The sequence below is a fragment of the Mirounga leonina genome, unplaced genomic scaffold (genome assembly GCF_011800145.1).
Source record: "Mirounga leonina isolate KUSES-001 unplaced genomic scaffold, KU_Mleo_1.0 Mir_53, whole genome shotgun sequence".
Taxonomy (NCBI): Eukaryota; Metazoa; Chordata; class Mammalia; order Carnivora; family Phocidae; genus Mirounga; species Mirounga leonina.
In genome coordinates this window covers 45,748,300-45,764,239 of record NW_023270807.1, presented here as the reverse complement: position 1 = coordinate 45,764,239, position 15,940 = coordinate 45,748,300, and the positions used below count along the sequence as shown (strand labels likewise).

Genomic DNA, 15,940 nt, shown 5'->3' with positions numbered 1-15,940 from the left:
TCCAGATGCAGAAAGATCAATTGAAAAACTTCTACCAGGTTGAGAAAAGAGATAATGAGACCCTAAAGAAGGTGGTAATGCTGAGGAAAAGAGGAATTTGAAAGAAACCAGTTGAAAGTAGACTCCGTAGGACGTGGAAATCAATTGAATATGAGGATTGAGAGTTAGGGAGGTGCTAAGCCAACAGCTGATACCTTGGGCATTGGGATGGTTGAAGGTGCTCTTAATAGAAGAACCACAGAAAAAGATGAGAGGCTACAATAGGGTGAGATGAGATGATAAGTGCACTTTGGGAAGTGTAGAGCTTGAGAAATCTACAAATGAAAACAAATGCATATACAGCAGGAAGTTAAAACCATAAGTCTAGAGAAATAGAGTTTTATGGACCATCACCCCCACTCCAATCACTATAAATCGGTAGTAGCTGAAGCCACTGGACTGAAAGAGAGTACTTAAGGAAAGAATGAAGAGCTAAAGAAAGATAAGGGGTGAGGAAACAAACATGAGGTAAAGGGCAAAAGGGAAGAGAAGAGTAGCGGAAAGAAACAGCACAGCAATTAGCAAGGGAAGGCACAAGAACGGCCAGTGAAATAGATTGCAAAGCCCCTCCATGCGCGCGCGCGCACACACACACACACAATGTACGTGTATACATGTATATATGACTATATTTTTTAAATGAAAGGCTAAAATATAAAAACAATGGTTCCCTGTAAAAGACAGAATGGGATTGAGGTTGAGGGAAAGGAATAAAGACTAAAGTTCTTTGAATATATCTGGTTTTATAGATTTGACTTTGGAACCAGGTAAATATCTCACAAATTATTTTTAAAAAATTGAGTTTTGGGGTGCCTGGGTGGCACAGTCGTTAAGCATCTGCCTTTGGCTCAGGTCTTGATCCCAGGGTCCTGGGTTCGAGCCCCGCATCAGGCTCCCTGCTCAGCGAGAAGCCTGCTTCTCCCTCTCCCACTCCCCCTGCTTGTGTTCCCTCTCTCACTGTGTCTCTCTCTGCCAAATAAATAAACAAAATATTTTTTAAAAAATTGAGTTTCAAGAAAGCACTTTTTGAAGTTAAAAAAAAAATGAACCTAAATGTGTATTTGGTTGGGGGCAAAACCACACAGAAAGGAACCAATTCAAATGACTTTTAAAGCACAATAATGTGAGTAAATATCAGTGAGCATAATTGCTGGATTGTATACTATGTTTAATTTTGTGACAAACTGCCAAACTGTTGTCCAAAGTGGCTATGCCACTTTGCATTCCCACTAGCAGTGAATGAATGAATGCTCTACAGCATTTCGTGTTGTAAGTATTTTGAATTCTGGCCATTCCAATAGGCGTGTAGTGGGACCTCATTATTGTTTTAATTTACAATTCCCTAATGACATATGATTTGAGCAGCTTTTCATATGCTTATCTGACATCTATATATTTTTCTTGGTGAGGTATCTATTCAGATCTTCTGCTCATTTTTTAACTGAGTTATTTGCTCTCTTATTGCTGAGTTTTGAGAGTTCTTTGTATATATTGGACACAAGTCCTTTATCAGGTAAATGTTTTGAAAATATTTTTTCCCAGCCTGTCACTTTATTTTCATTCTCTTATATAAAGACATTTTGAGACAAGGAAAATCTCAGGAAATATACTTCCCTTGTACCTTTTCCTAGGAAGCAACAACAAGACGTTCTCCATCCAAATGAGAAAGAACTCAGAAGGATGAAACATGGAACCCAAGAAACAAGATGCAACACAAGAAATAGCCAAAAGGATTTCCTAGATTTTTGGCAAAAAGTTCCAAGATATTGTGAGTAAACCTAGAGCAGAGGTCTCACATCCCAGTGAGTGAAAGCCAATTGTTAGGGGCACATAAAGGAAATAATATTAAATTTATTTTTATGTTAGCCTTTTGGGTTTTCTATTTTTATTTGTTTCATAATGTAAACACTACTTTATTACAGAAAATATATTTTATAAACAAATAATACAAATATTGAAGGTATATGCTGAAACTGATAACAGTCCATCTTTTTTTTTCTTTAATTTTTTTTAAATTTATTTATTCATGAGAGTCAGAGAGAGAGAGAGAGGCAGAGGCAGAGGGAGAGGCAGGCTCCAGGCCTAGCAGGGAGCCCGACGAGGGACTCGATCCCAGGACCCCGGGATCATGACCCGAGCCAAAGGCTGACGCTCAACCATCCGAGCCACCCGGGTGCCCCAACAGTCCATCATTTTAAAAATCTAGAGAGAATCAGTCCAGAATGGAGTAGGAGGCCAGAGGTGCACAGAAAGAATTTTACAGAATGAAATGGAACTGATATGTGATATGACAGTTTTGACCATGTGGAAAATTGTATAGAGAGCCATTTTACAGAGCTATTGGAAGGCAGGAAGACTTACCATTTTTCAAAGAAATTTAAGCAAATGAAAATGACAATTATTAACTCCAAGAAAAAAATAAAAAATACACAAGAAAGAAAACATAGTCATAGCACATTACTTAGGTCGGTAGTGAACAATATTCTCATAATTATCATGAAAACACTGAATATGTATTTAACTAAAAATTAAAACATAATTACATCAGGAAGATTCAAGAAAGAGGGTAAGAGAAAGCAAAAGTCTTCACTATCTGTATACTCTTGGTAAATGAAGAAATAGTAGGATGTTAATATTAGGGGTTTTTTTATTTTTAAAACTTTTTTTTTTTTAAGATTTTATTTATTTATTTGACAGAGACAGACACAGCGAGAGAGGGAACACAAGCAGGGGGAGTGGGAGAGGGAGAAGCAGGCTCCCCGCGGAGCAGGAGCCCGATGTGGGGCTCGATGTGGGGCTCGATCCCAGGACCCTGAGATCATGACCCGAGCCGAAGGCAGACGCTTAACGACTGAGCCACCCAGGCGCCCCTTAAAACTCTTTTAATATATTCTGTCTCAGACCCCTTCCTACCTGGCCAGCTTGGGTCTCTAGTTCCCAATTCCTGATCTGCCCCTGTGGCGTGGACACTACCCCTGCCTTCCCGAGCTCTGACCTCAAATCCACCTGCTGCTCTGATTTATCTTCACCCCTGCACTCCTTCACTCCCAGTCTGGATTGCTTTCTTCACTCTAGGACTCCCCACGATTTCCTATGGATGAAAAAAGCGGAGGCGCAAATACAAAACCAGCAAAAAAGTTCAAACTTACGGGTTTTCTTCCACGGACAAGTCAGGCAAAAAGAAAACCGAGTTGCTTAAGAACTCACACCGGGCCTCTCAACCCAGCTCGCTCTCACCACATAGTGAACTCGTCCTATGAGAACTGCGGGCAAAACGCAGGGCGCGCAACTACGGAGGCCGAAGAGCTCCAGTGTGGTCTCGAACCCGAGAGGATCAGGGGAAAGCGCGAACCAGGGCCCCTTCCACGGATCGTGCAGGAAGTCGCAGGGGTGAGCAGAGCCGGAGTACACGGGTTAAGCATCACCCTGGGAAGACCACGTCCGTGATCATGGTATCTCCGCTGACAGGTAAAAATAATACTAGTTTTAAAGATGGAACTGTGTATCAAAAGAAGCTGCTATAGAATAACGGAAAGCGGTTCCTCTTGAGACAGGACAAAGCAGATAAGGCTGCGGGGAGAACGGAGTGTCTTTTATACCACTATTTCATTTTGTAGAATATTTGTGTGTAATAATGTAGGCAGATATTCAAAATATAATGTTAAGTGAAAGGGGAGGATTAAAATTGGTAAAAATTTTATAGCAATATATAGCTACTGACATAAATTTACCAAGTTCCAAATATACATGCCTTCTGTTAATATAAAATCTGAATACATCGAACTACATTTTTTAAAATATACTCAAAGTAGTTATCACTGCACGATAAGCTAATGGTAATTGTAACCTAATTTTTTGTCTTTTTTTCTTTTAACTACAGTAAGATATATTACTTTCTTAGGCAGGGGGAGAACTTTTTAAAAACTTTTCCGACCTTCAATTACTAAGGAAATGGCTGAATTGCAAACAGGAGTCACATGTAACTGAGGTGCCCGGGACCAGAGCCGCTTAAAAGATACAAATTGGGTAGCACTGGGTCACAACCTTTCTTTGCTGACTTTCACCCTGCCTGCTGTCCCAGGATTCTTCTCCTGCAAAGAGCTCCCAGCTGCCCAGAATGTCTGGGCATTCCCAGGGGCTGCCTCAAATGTGCTCAAATGGGAGCCATCCCATGTGGTGTCAGACAAGGCTGCTGTGTCCTCTGCATGAAGCTCTGCAGGGCACCTCTGCCACCCAGCGGAAGCCCTGGGGCCCTGGAGGTGACACTACTGCCCTGTGACCTCTGGAGCTGTCAATCCACCAAAGCCTCCCTCTACCCTACCTCTGCCCTGAGTTACAATCAGCTTGTGGGCTATGAAAAAAATTCCGCCAGGGCCCTGGAGGTTTTTTGTGTTCGGGGTTTTTTTTTAAGATTTTGTTTATTTATTTGCCAGAGAGAGCACAAGCAAGGGGAACGGCAGGCAGAGGGAGAAGCAGGCTCTCTGCTGAGCAAGAAGCCCAAAGCAGGACTTGATCCCAGGACCCTGAGATCATGACCTGAGCCGAAGACAGACAACCAACTGAGCCACCCAGGCATCCCATGGGCCCTGGAGTTTTAGAGAGATTTCAGTAAAAATAGCTCTTTCTGGATTTCATTTATTGGCATGTAAACCTAAAGTTTCACACACACACACACACACACACACACACAATGTGCATAAGAATCAGTGTAAAGAACTGGGCCGAAGAAAAGCACTCCAGGGCGCCTGGGTGGCTCAGATGGTTAAGCGTCTGCCTTCGGCTCAGGTCATGATCCCAGGGTTCTGGGATCGAGTCCCGCATCGGGCTCCCTGCTCCTTGGGAGCCTGCTTCTCCCTCTGCCTCTCTCTCTCTGTCTCTCATGAATAAATAAATAAAAAAGAAAAAAAAGAAAAGAAAAGAAAAGCACTCCATGGGATGGATGTTCGTTCTTGACTCCCCATATTCCCTGGGGGCTTCAGTGGAGCCAGAACTGCCAGGCAGACTCCCTCTTCCTTGAATCCATCTGGCTCAGTTCTTTCCTTGGGGGCAAGTGTTCAACGCGTGTGTGTCTTTGTTGAGTTACATTGGCACTGTGCAGAGTGCTTGGTGAGCATGCAATGATTGCTGATTGATTATTAACTGGTGAACAGTGGGGACCATTGAGGCCCCCCACAGAAGGCCCTGTAGAGTAAAGCAGTAAACCAAATCCTGTGATGTTGTCATTTTATGAAACAAACTGTTCACATATTGGCAATATCACATGGGTCAATTCAATATAAGAAAAATATCCTACCTGAAATAGCCAATAAACCCAGGAAAATGTTCCGTTGGAAGATTCTGAAAACCCCATTCTTGGATATCTTTTATAATCTACCTGTGGCTATTAAGTATTCGTTTTTAAAAATACCCTAAAAGTTCAAATTCTAAACTGTAAATACTCAAATATCCCAAAGCCCAGACACCAGAGATGAAATTTGATTCCAATGACTTTGTTCAGCCATGAGTCCCTAAGATGGTGTGCAAAAGGCCAATTGTTAACAGTCTACCGGGAGAGAAAGCAGTTCTGCTCACTTAAATCTCTCCATCTTGGCCCAAAAGCTGCTGAGAAATATCTCCTGGGGCCTGGTAACTTGGGGTTTCTACGTGCAGTAAATCCCACACTGTGCCTTGCATCCCACCCTTCAGCAGATTCATCTGCCTGCAGATTGATGTTTGGGGACCATACCGACCTTTGGAACGGATGTTGATAGCGGTCATTCGTCCAATAGATGAGAATGTTGCTCACCTAGCAGCTTTCTTGGCCTGGCTCAAGCCTCTGCAACTGAAGGCGGTAAAGGTAACTGACAATGTAATTTATCCACACTTCACCTGGAAAGAGTATCATTTCTTTGAGCTCTCTAGAGACCCTAGCCTCATAAAAAGGCCCAAGATGCCTGTCAGACCAAACAATGCCTATCATGTTTTATTACATGGAATGAAACATAAGACTTTATGCTCCATTAGCAGAAGGTTTCATTTTCACTCCAAGAAGGTAATTCAACATTATAATATCTTATCTTGTTCTTTCTTATGTTTTTAATATAAACGGCCTTAAAATTCCCTACTTTCATCCCTCACACCCACCATCTCAGGCATCCAGAAGCTATATTATCAGATTTTACAGTCAGAGATAATGTGATATTGTAAGCGTGCTGAGGTATATGCAGGGTGTGTGTGTGTGTGTGTGTGTGTGTGTGTGTGTGTTTAAATAAAACTACAGCCTGATAAAAAGAAGAAGTTTGCTCTCTAGTGGCTGACTTATAAAAGGCTCTGAAAGGCACACAATAAGATATCTTAGAAAAAGAGGAAATTTAATAGCGATATTTCTTTAACAAGGTCTGGGCATTTTGTTTTTATTTTGTTTTTATTTTTCCTTACAGTGAACAACTAGATCATAGAAAATGTTTTGTGAATATTTTTCCAATTAAAATTTTTCCTATCAACAAGCTAATTTCAATTCTAAATTCTTAGAGTAGCAATTAGGTTTCTGGTGTTTTATTAGCATATTGTACCTTTAGAAAGCTCTATGGATTTTTTTAATACCAGATAATTAATGTCTATTATAGACACGTTGCTCAATAATATATTATCATTAGAACTTTTTATACCATTTTTAGCCCTTTGCAGAAAGATTATATAAATTCAGTGAAAAATCGTATAATTTTTAATATGATGCTAACTAATATCATTGTATTACTCCTTTTTCTACAGCAACTCAATTTATAAAAGTTACTATAATAAGAACTATAAATGAAAACATTTATTCAGTGTGCCCCTCTTTTTAACACTCCCCCATCATGTTTTACTTTCCCATTTTATTCTCCCACTAGTTCATGTCTGTCTCCCCAAGTCCACACTGTTTTCCCCAACTCTCTCCAGTACCCCTGGTCAGATAATAGGAAAGTAAACACCACCACTGGTCCCTGAAATTCCCACCCTATTTAAAAAAAGGCAGGGATTACCTAGGAACCTTTCTTACCTGCACAGTAATTAAATACTTTAAGTGATTTTCAGATCCAGTAGATTTTTGTCCTCATTTCACCTATGAGAAAGAAAACAGCATACAGAAGTTTGAACTTTTCAGCAGGTCAGGACTACAGTGCAAGTGACGTACTAGACAATGCAAAGAAGAGTGTTATATGGGGCAGGGGAGCAGGCATCCGGGACAGTGCAACGGGTGATTAAGAAGGGGAATGATGCAATCTGATTGACATTTTTGAAAATTATTCTGGCTGCTGTATGGAGAAAGTGCAAGGACAAGTACAAACAGGGAACCTCTTTGGAAACGATTGCAGTCATGCATGCAATGAAATATAGTGGCACGGACAAGGGGATAGCCATGGAGTTGTGAAAAATGAATGGATTTCTGATGTATTTTGGAGGTAGAGCTAAATGGTGATGGATTGGAGGTAGGGGTGTGACTTTTGACTGAGCAACTGGGTGGATGGTGTACCACTTAATGGAATTGAAAAGACTGAGTGAAGCAGGTTGGGGAGGTGAGTGGCATTGAGAACGGTTGGTCATGGTTCAATCTGAGATGCCTATTCCAGAGGAGGTGTCAGGTTATCTCTTGAAGCTTTCAGAAGTAACGTCAGGAGGTATGTGCCCAACTAGATCTCTTCTTGTTAAAAGTCTGGAGCTTTGGAGAGAAGTCAGGACTGGTGATTGATACTTAGAAGTCTTCCGAAAATAAATGATATTTAAAAGGAGATCCTCAGAGACTGTGGATGGAGAAGAGAAAAGGCCTGAGCTGGAGAGAGAAGGGAGGCCCATCCAGAAGACTGAACAAAAGTGGCTAGCAGTGGGGAGAGAAACAGAAGACAAGTGAGACAACACTAGTGAGTGGTCAGATAGGATGAGGACACTGAAACGACTGTTGAATTTGGCAACACAGAGGTCCCAGATGACCTTGACAAGAGCCCTTTTAGTGCAGTGATGGGGACAAAAGGCCCTCTTGTCCTTGCATTTCTATAATAGGTTCTTGTACCTCCCCTCCCAAATATGGGCCTAAAAGATTCCTTCTTCATGCAAATATGCAAGACAGAAAGGAACTAGTTGGTGCAGTGTCTGGGAAATCTCTTTCTTGTCTATGTTGATAAATTATACTCCATCTTTAATCTGCAGTCATTTTCTTTGAGCCCTTTTAGAGTCAAACTGGGCAAGAAATAGGATTCTTGAATATCAGAAATCAAGCTATCCACCATTTCACAGAGTAACTCATCGTCCCCACAGAGTAGATGGTGAGGTAGAGGGAAGCTGAATTTAGGAGAAAATAACTAGGGAAGGGTAAATCTGACCTAGACAATGTGAGCAGACAGAAAGTAGAGGGAAGGAGAACGAGGAAAAGAGTACCTTGGGGAGGGAAAAAGATATAAACAGGAAAAGAAAAAATGAGGGATAGCCTTTTTTCCTTAAGGCATAGCCCAAAATGAAAGTTGAACTACCTGCCAATCTCAGATGAAACAGAACCCAGACAGAGTAAATATGGAAAGCATTTCCACTTCAAACTATATGCCAAGCGTTGGGGAACAAGGAAAGAGAGTAACACATTGAACAGCAGAAAGGAATTATAATGTGAACAGGTGGACTGCAGAAGCTGCTTATTTTCTAGAAGTCGTCTTAAAATTCACATAGCTATTTCAAAACACTCCCCTCCCCCAGGCCTCCTTGCTGGTTAGTTTCTGTACAACTGCATTTCCTAGGCTGTGGAAATGCCTAGGAAAACTGAAGTGAGAGGCTGAACCAAGAAGAATGTGGCCAATAGAGTCCCTTCTTTTTACTTCATGTGTTCATATGAATAAGCACAGTGTGGAAAGGCAGAAACTTAAGTTATAATTGAAGGGAAAACAACCTGTTGATTCTGCTCTTTCACACTCCCGGGATGGGCTTTTGTTCAACTCACATTATAGTATATGCAATTTAATGCTTCAATATGATGCTGAAGACTACCGGGCTTCACTGGAAATGCTTGTGTGCTAACTCCATAGAACTTACAGGCTGTCAAGAGACACCAGTAAACCATGGTCAAGTAGGGGTAACTTTCAGCTGAAAAGGACTGGCCAGAACCCTCAAGCTGGTCTTGGGATTATTCTTCTCATTTCCAACCGTGGCCTCACATTACCAAGCAATACTATTCTCCACCAGCCCAGTCCCCGCTCACCAGGGACCCCAGCAGTGGGTGTGCCTGAGGTCTAAGCTTCGAAGCCTCTCTTCACGTGGTTTTTGCGTGGGGCTGAGCTGCTGGCTCACTTGACCTATTTGTTTCCTACATCAGAAATTCAGAAACATCACTCTTCAAATTCCAACTTGTCTCTCTTTTTCTGCTTTGTGGTCATTTCACTGTTATTTTAAAAACAGCACTCTGAATAGAACTGGGGAAAGGAATCATACATCTCAGCTCCCTGGACCAAAGAAAAACACATGCAATCAGTTGAGACCAAATGTGTTTCCTTTCTCCTACACAGAAGCATGGGATGGCAGTAGGAAGCTCCCTCTCCTAAAAGGAAGGAGGTCATGTATGGTTCATTAGCAATGACATCTGGAGAGAAAATACTGGTTGATGAAATGGCATTAAAATTATGTCATGACTACTGTCTCTCCTGCAGTTCAGAAGGAAGACATCAAGAAAAGGATCAATATTAATTTGTGGACCAACTACCTAGAATAGACCAGAAATATCACCTTCTAGGTTTGCTGTGCTCCCATCCCTGAAGCAAGACACAGAAGAGACTATCCCCAAATCTTCATCTCCAGAATCAAATTTCGACAGTAACGTCCTTGAGAACTCCTCTGGTTCCTTACTAATTGAGAAGGCTCCAAGCTTAGGCAATGCCAAATCATGCCAGAAAGTTATGTTCTTGGATCTTTACTGAGACTTCGCAGACTAATTCTGGCATGTTGAGGTCAGTCTCCTCTCTATCACAGAAAAGTAAAAAGTTAAAATAGAGGAAACCATGAGTTCAGATGGCAGAGGGTTTATCTGAAAAAGATAAAAGAGGGCAGCCCAGCCCAGAGGCCAAGTATTACTTTACAAGACTCTCTTAGTTCTTATGACTTCAGGTAAATACCTGATTTGCCTTAATATTTACACACGATGGTTTCTATGTTTTGGGGTATTTGTGCTTTGAATCGACATTAAGAAGGAATAGGCATAAGCGTATGGAAATCCAAGAAAGGTAAAGAAAACAGCCTTTATAGGTCATTAGGATTTTTGAACAGTTCCGAAGAGGAAACAAGCCAGGTATACACATGTGCTTTAAATATAACACCCCAAACAGCAGTGAAGGCCCCACTCTGCTTTGTGCATATGTAGAATCTTGGTTTACCCCCAAATTATAAGAGATCATCAGGAGTACATGATTCTATATCTTACCTTACAATAAAAAGAAAGGAAAGATTAAGGATAAGCTAGGGGCTAGATTTGGGGGTAATGAAAGTAGGGGAAAACCCACATCCTTTGATATATTTTTCTTACTGTAATTGTTGCTAAGGAAACCACTTCCTATCCATACTCAGCACATATTTCCCCTACTTGTTATTCTAACAAAGTGCGCAATACCACATTTAAAAACAGGAGAACAAGAGCCCAGTAACATATATTCAGGGACATTCAGAGCTCTGAAATAATTGGAAAGAGATTAATGAGGTTGTCCTAAGAGTCAGGGAACAAGGTGCACTTAGCAGAGAGAAAACCTACTCTCTTATTGTTAGCATTTACCGTCCAATCCAAGCTAGAATAAATGCCCTTGAGCATCAGAAAAGAGGCTTCTTCTACTTCTACAGCTCTCCCGCCATGGGGAAAGGATGGTGGAACTCATGCTTCATAGAATCCCAGAATGTGAGAGCTGGAAGAGTATTAATTAACTTAATCTAAGTTCCTCATTTGACAGTGAGGAGGCAGAGAAACTTGCCAAGGTAACATGGTTACTTCATGGCTAAATTGGGAGTAGAAGTCATTTTCTGACTCCCAATGCAGGAACAGAAATTCAAGGAGTGTTGTCTGATGGCTGGAATTGAAAGACTCAATCTTAAAGGACTCCTTGATCTTTCAAGCTCAACTTGGCCTTGCATTGCAGAAATCCCCAGGAAGTTTCATCTTTATTCATACTATGGACTTGGGCAATCGTGACTCCTTGCCTATCCATCCATAAATATCTATGCAGAGATCACTGTGTTTGAGGAAACAGTGGAGTTTAAGTGTAGTTCACATCTCCTGGAACAGACATAATCCTTGTACTTGTTCATCTCTCAAGAGTGCTCCAGGTCTGGTGGAATCACAGTCCCAAAGGTTTCCTCAGGCTCTAGAAACTATCTAGCTCACTCTTTTCTCCTCCCCTCCTCTTTCCACTTCCTTATCATTGTGCCTTTGTTAGCTGCATTAACATCCAAAGAGGTGTCCTCTAAAGGAAAGAGATATTTAAAAAGGGACTGGGAGCAACCAAGAAATAATCAAAAGAATCCGGCCTTTGATGTGATAACATGATTGACAGTGATGGTGGTGAGGAAGAATTTTATACCAGTTTGGCTTTGCATTGCTGAAAATCAAAGTTATTCTAAACAGCTGGGTCAGACTGTAGTTATTCAATCCCTTTTATTTTCTCTAACAACAAATCCCTTAGATTGCCTAGAGTTAATTAGAAGCTCCCAAACATTAAATATATGTTTCTTTTGTTTGCTGGAATTTTGGCATTTTCTTTTTCACAAATGCCTTGATTGAAAATATTTCAGCACAGTGATACTTACCAATCTGTCAAATGTCTATCAGCAGTCCTGTTGATGTGTTGTCTAAGATCCATTAATTCTATTCTTTTCCATGCTCTCAGTCACCCACTCACTTCTCCAGTAAATATGTACACACAAACCACAAAATATTGTTCTGCCTCAACCTTCTGGAATTTTTTTTAAATCCAAGAATTCTCCTCTATGGCATACAGTAAAACTCACGCACTTAAAAATAAATGTAATTGAAATTTCTCTAGACTGGATTCTTCCCTTTCATGGTTCTAAGCCTGAATATGGGCCAATGATGCTGTTTCCCTTAATCAGCACACTTGACCTCTAGCTAACACAGGGGGAACATTCTAGGTGATGAAACAAAAACAAGAGAAGTCTTAGCAAACCAAACTGACTTTCAACTCTTTTAGCTTTCCACTTTTGTGCTTTTGAGATGTTGTGCCACCCATAATATCAACTGTTTGTTTCAAATGTATTTCTTACACAATTTCTAATCCTATGATCAAGAATCTAGAAAACCAGCTGAGAAACTAGATGACTGTTGTTTCAATTATAAAATCATTCAAAGATATGTGATACAAAATATTATAAAATTTATAAGACCTTTCCTCAATAGCGGTAGTCCATAAAATAGTATCTTTTATTTGTATAAAGGTATGTACTTTTGAAAATACTTTCTCATAATAAGAGTTTTACATACTAACACATTGCATTATCTTGTACACAATTTAAAGAAGAGAAAACCAAGACATTGTTTTCTATGTAAAGTTTAGTTCTTCTGCTAAATAAATCAGGAATTATCTCGCTAAGCCTTCATCAATTTGTAAAAAAGATTAGATCTATAGCTTCTGGTCTCTGCTGTTGTACTTCATTTGTGAATATAAGAAACCGAAACTCTTATTTTCTCTCAGAGAAGTTATTATATGTTCAGCGTATTTATTTGGGTATGAAAATGCAAAGTCCCAAGTTTTCATTTATGAACACCAAGAGTCAATTAATATCTGTAATAGGAAAAAAGACAACTTGCAAGTTAAAAGATTTATTTTTCTGTTAGTCCAGTATGACTGCAGGCAAACTGTTACTATAAATAAAATCTCTGCCCTAAACAGAACAGAAAAAGAATTTGTTGAACATAGATCTTTTTATTTATTTATTTTTTAAAGATTTTATTTATTTATTTGAGAGAGAGAATGAGATAGAGAGAGCATGAGAGGGGGAGGGTCAGAGGGAGAAGCAGATTCCCTCCTGAGCAGGGAGCCCTATGTGGGACTCGATCCTGGGACTCCAGAATCATGACCTGAACCGAAGGCAGTCGCCCAACCAACTGAGCCACCCAGGTGCCCCAAACATAGATCTTTTTAAAAAAACTTTTTAAATTTAAATTGAATCAATTAACATACAATATATTATTAGTTTCAGAGATAGAGGTCAGTGATTCATCTGTCTTATATAATACTCAGTGCTCATTATATCATGTGCCCTCCTTAATGTCCATCACCCAGTTACCCCATTGCCCCCCTCCCCCCTCCAGCAACCCCCAGTTTGTTTCCTATGATTAAGAGTCTCTTGTGGTTTGTCTCCCTCTCTGATTTCATCTTGTTTTATTTTTCCCTCTCTTCCCCTATGATCCTGTTTTGTTTCTTAAATTCCATATATCAGTGAGATCATATGATAATTGTCTTTCTCTGATTGACTTATTTCACTTAGCATAACACCCTCTAGTTCCATCCATGTCATTGCAAATGGCAAGATTTCATTTTTTTAGTGGCTGAGTAGTATTCCGTTATATATATACCACATCTTCTTTATCCATTCATCTGTCAGTGGACATCTGGGCTCTTTCTATCGTTCGGCTATTGTGGACTTTGCTGCTATAAACATTGGGGTGCAGGTGTCCCTTCGGATTACTACATTTGTATCTTTGGGGTAAATACCTAGTATTTGCTGGGTCATAGGGTAGCTCTACTTTTAACTTTTTGAGGAAGCTCCATACTGTCTTCCAGAGTGGCTCTAACAGTTTGCATTCCCACCAACAGTGTAAGGGAGTTCCCCTTTCTCCACATCCTCGCCAACATCTGTTGTTTCCTGACTTGTTAATTTTAGCCATTCTGATTGGTGTGAAGTGGTATCTCATTGTAGTTTTGATTTGTATTTCCCTGATTCTGAGTGATGCTGAGCACTCTTTCATGTGTCTGTTGGCTATTTAGTTGTCTTCTTTGCAGATATGTCTGTTCATGTCTTCTGCCCATTTCTTGACTGGATTATTTGTTCTTTGGGTGTTGAGTCTGAGAAGTTCTTTATAGATTTTGGATACTAGCCCTTTATCTGATATGACATTTGCAAATATCTTCTCCCATTCTGTCCATTGTCTTGGTTTTGTCGACTGTTTCCTTTGCTGTGCAAAACCTTTTTATCTTGATGAAGTCCCAATAGCTTACCTTTGTTTCCCTTGCCTTTGGAGACCTGTCTAGCAAGAAGTTGCTGCAGCCAAGGTCGAAGAGGTTGCTGCCTGTGTTCTTCTCAAGGATTTTGATGGGTTCCTGTCTCACATTTAGGTCTTTCATCCTAATTCATCACCCATTCATTCTGAGTCTATTTTTGTGTATGGTGTAAGGAAATGGTCCAGTTTCATTCTTCTGCATGTGGCTATCCAATTTTCCCAACACCATTTGTTGAAGAGATTGTCTTTTTTTCCACTGGGTATTCTTTCCTGCTTTGTCGAAGATTAGTTGACCAAAATGTTGAGGGTCCATTTTTGGGTTCTCTATTCTCTTCCATAGATCTATGAGTCTGTTTTTGTGCCAGTACCATACTGTCTTGATGATTACAGCTTTGTAATAGAGCTTGAAGTCTGGAATTGTGATGCCACCAGCTTTGGTTTTCTTTTTCAACATTCCCCTGGTGATTCGGGGTCTTTTCTGATTCCATACAAATTTTAGGATTGTTTGTTCCAGCTCTGTGAAAAAAGTTGACGGTATTTTGATAAGGATTGCATAGAATATGTAGATTGCTCTAGGTAGCCTCGATATTTTAAAAATATTTGTTCTTCCAATCCATGAGCATAGAACATTTTTCCATTTCTTTGTGTCTTCCTCCATTTCTTCCATGAATGTTCTATAGTTTTCTGAGTACAGATTCTTTGCCTCTTTGGTTAGGTTTATTCCCAGGTGTTTTATGGTTTTTGGTACAATTGTAAATGGGATTGACTCTGTAATTTCTCTTTCTTCTGTCTCATTGTTTGTGTATAGAAATGCAACTGATTTCTGTGCATTGATTTTATATCCTGCCACTTTGCTGAATTCCTGTATGAGTTCTAGCAATTTTGTGGTGGAGTCTTTTGGGTTTTCCACACAGAGCATCATGTCATCTGCAGAAAGTGAGAGTTTGACTTCTTTGTTGATTTGGATGATTTTTATTGCTTTTTGTTGTCTGATTGCTGAGGTTAGGACTTCTAGTACTATGTTGAACAATAACAGTGAGAGTGGGCATCCCTGTCGTGTCCCTGACCTTAAGGGAAAAGCTCTCAGTTTTTCCCCACTGAGAATGATATTCGCTGTGGGCTTTTCATAGATGGCTTTTATGAAATTGAGGTATGTTCCCTCTATCCTTGCACTGTGAAGAGTTTTAATCAAGAAAGGATGCTGTACTTTGTTATATGCTTTTTCTGCATCTATTGAGAGGATCATATGGTTCTTGTCCTTTCTTTTATTAATGTAGTGTATCACACTGATTGATTTGTGGATGTTGAACCATGCTTACAGCCCAGGAATAAATCTCACTTGGTCATGGTGAATAATCGTCTAAGGTACTGTTGGATCCTATTGGCTAGTATTTTGGTGAGAATTTTTGCATCCATGTTCATTAGGGATATTGGTCTGTAATTCTTTTTGGTGGGGTCTTGTTCTTGTGGGGGATCAAAGTAATGCTGGCCTCATAGAAAGAGTTGGAAATTTTCCTTCCCTTTCTATTTTTTGAAACAGCTTCAGAAGAATAGGTATTAGTTCTTCTTTAAATGTTTGGTAGAATTCCCCTGGGAAGCCATCTGGCCCTGGACTCTTGTTTGTTGGAAGATTTTTGATTGCTGCTTCAATTTCCTTACTGGTTATGGGTCTGTTCAGGTTTTTTATTT

General features: G+C 40.1%; 2 pseudogenes; one reads left to right on the top strand and one right to left on the bottom strand.

Moving 5' to 3' along the window:
* The window catches only part of LOC118001070, a 37,538-nt pseudogene extending 27,588 nt beyond the window's left edge, over nt 1-9,950 (top strand).
* LOC118001723 lies at nt 3,375-3,515 on the bottom strand (annotated as a pseudogene).
* Nucleotides 9,951-15,940: the final 5,990 nt, after the last annotated feature.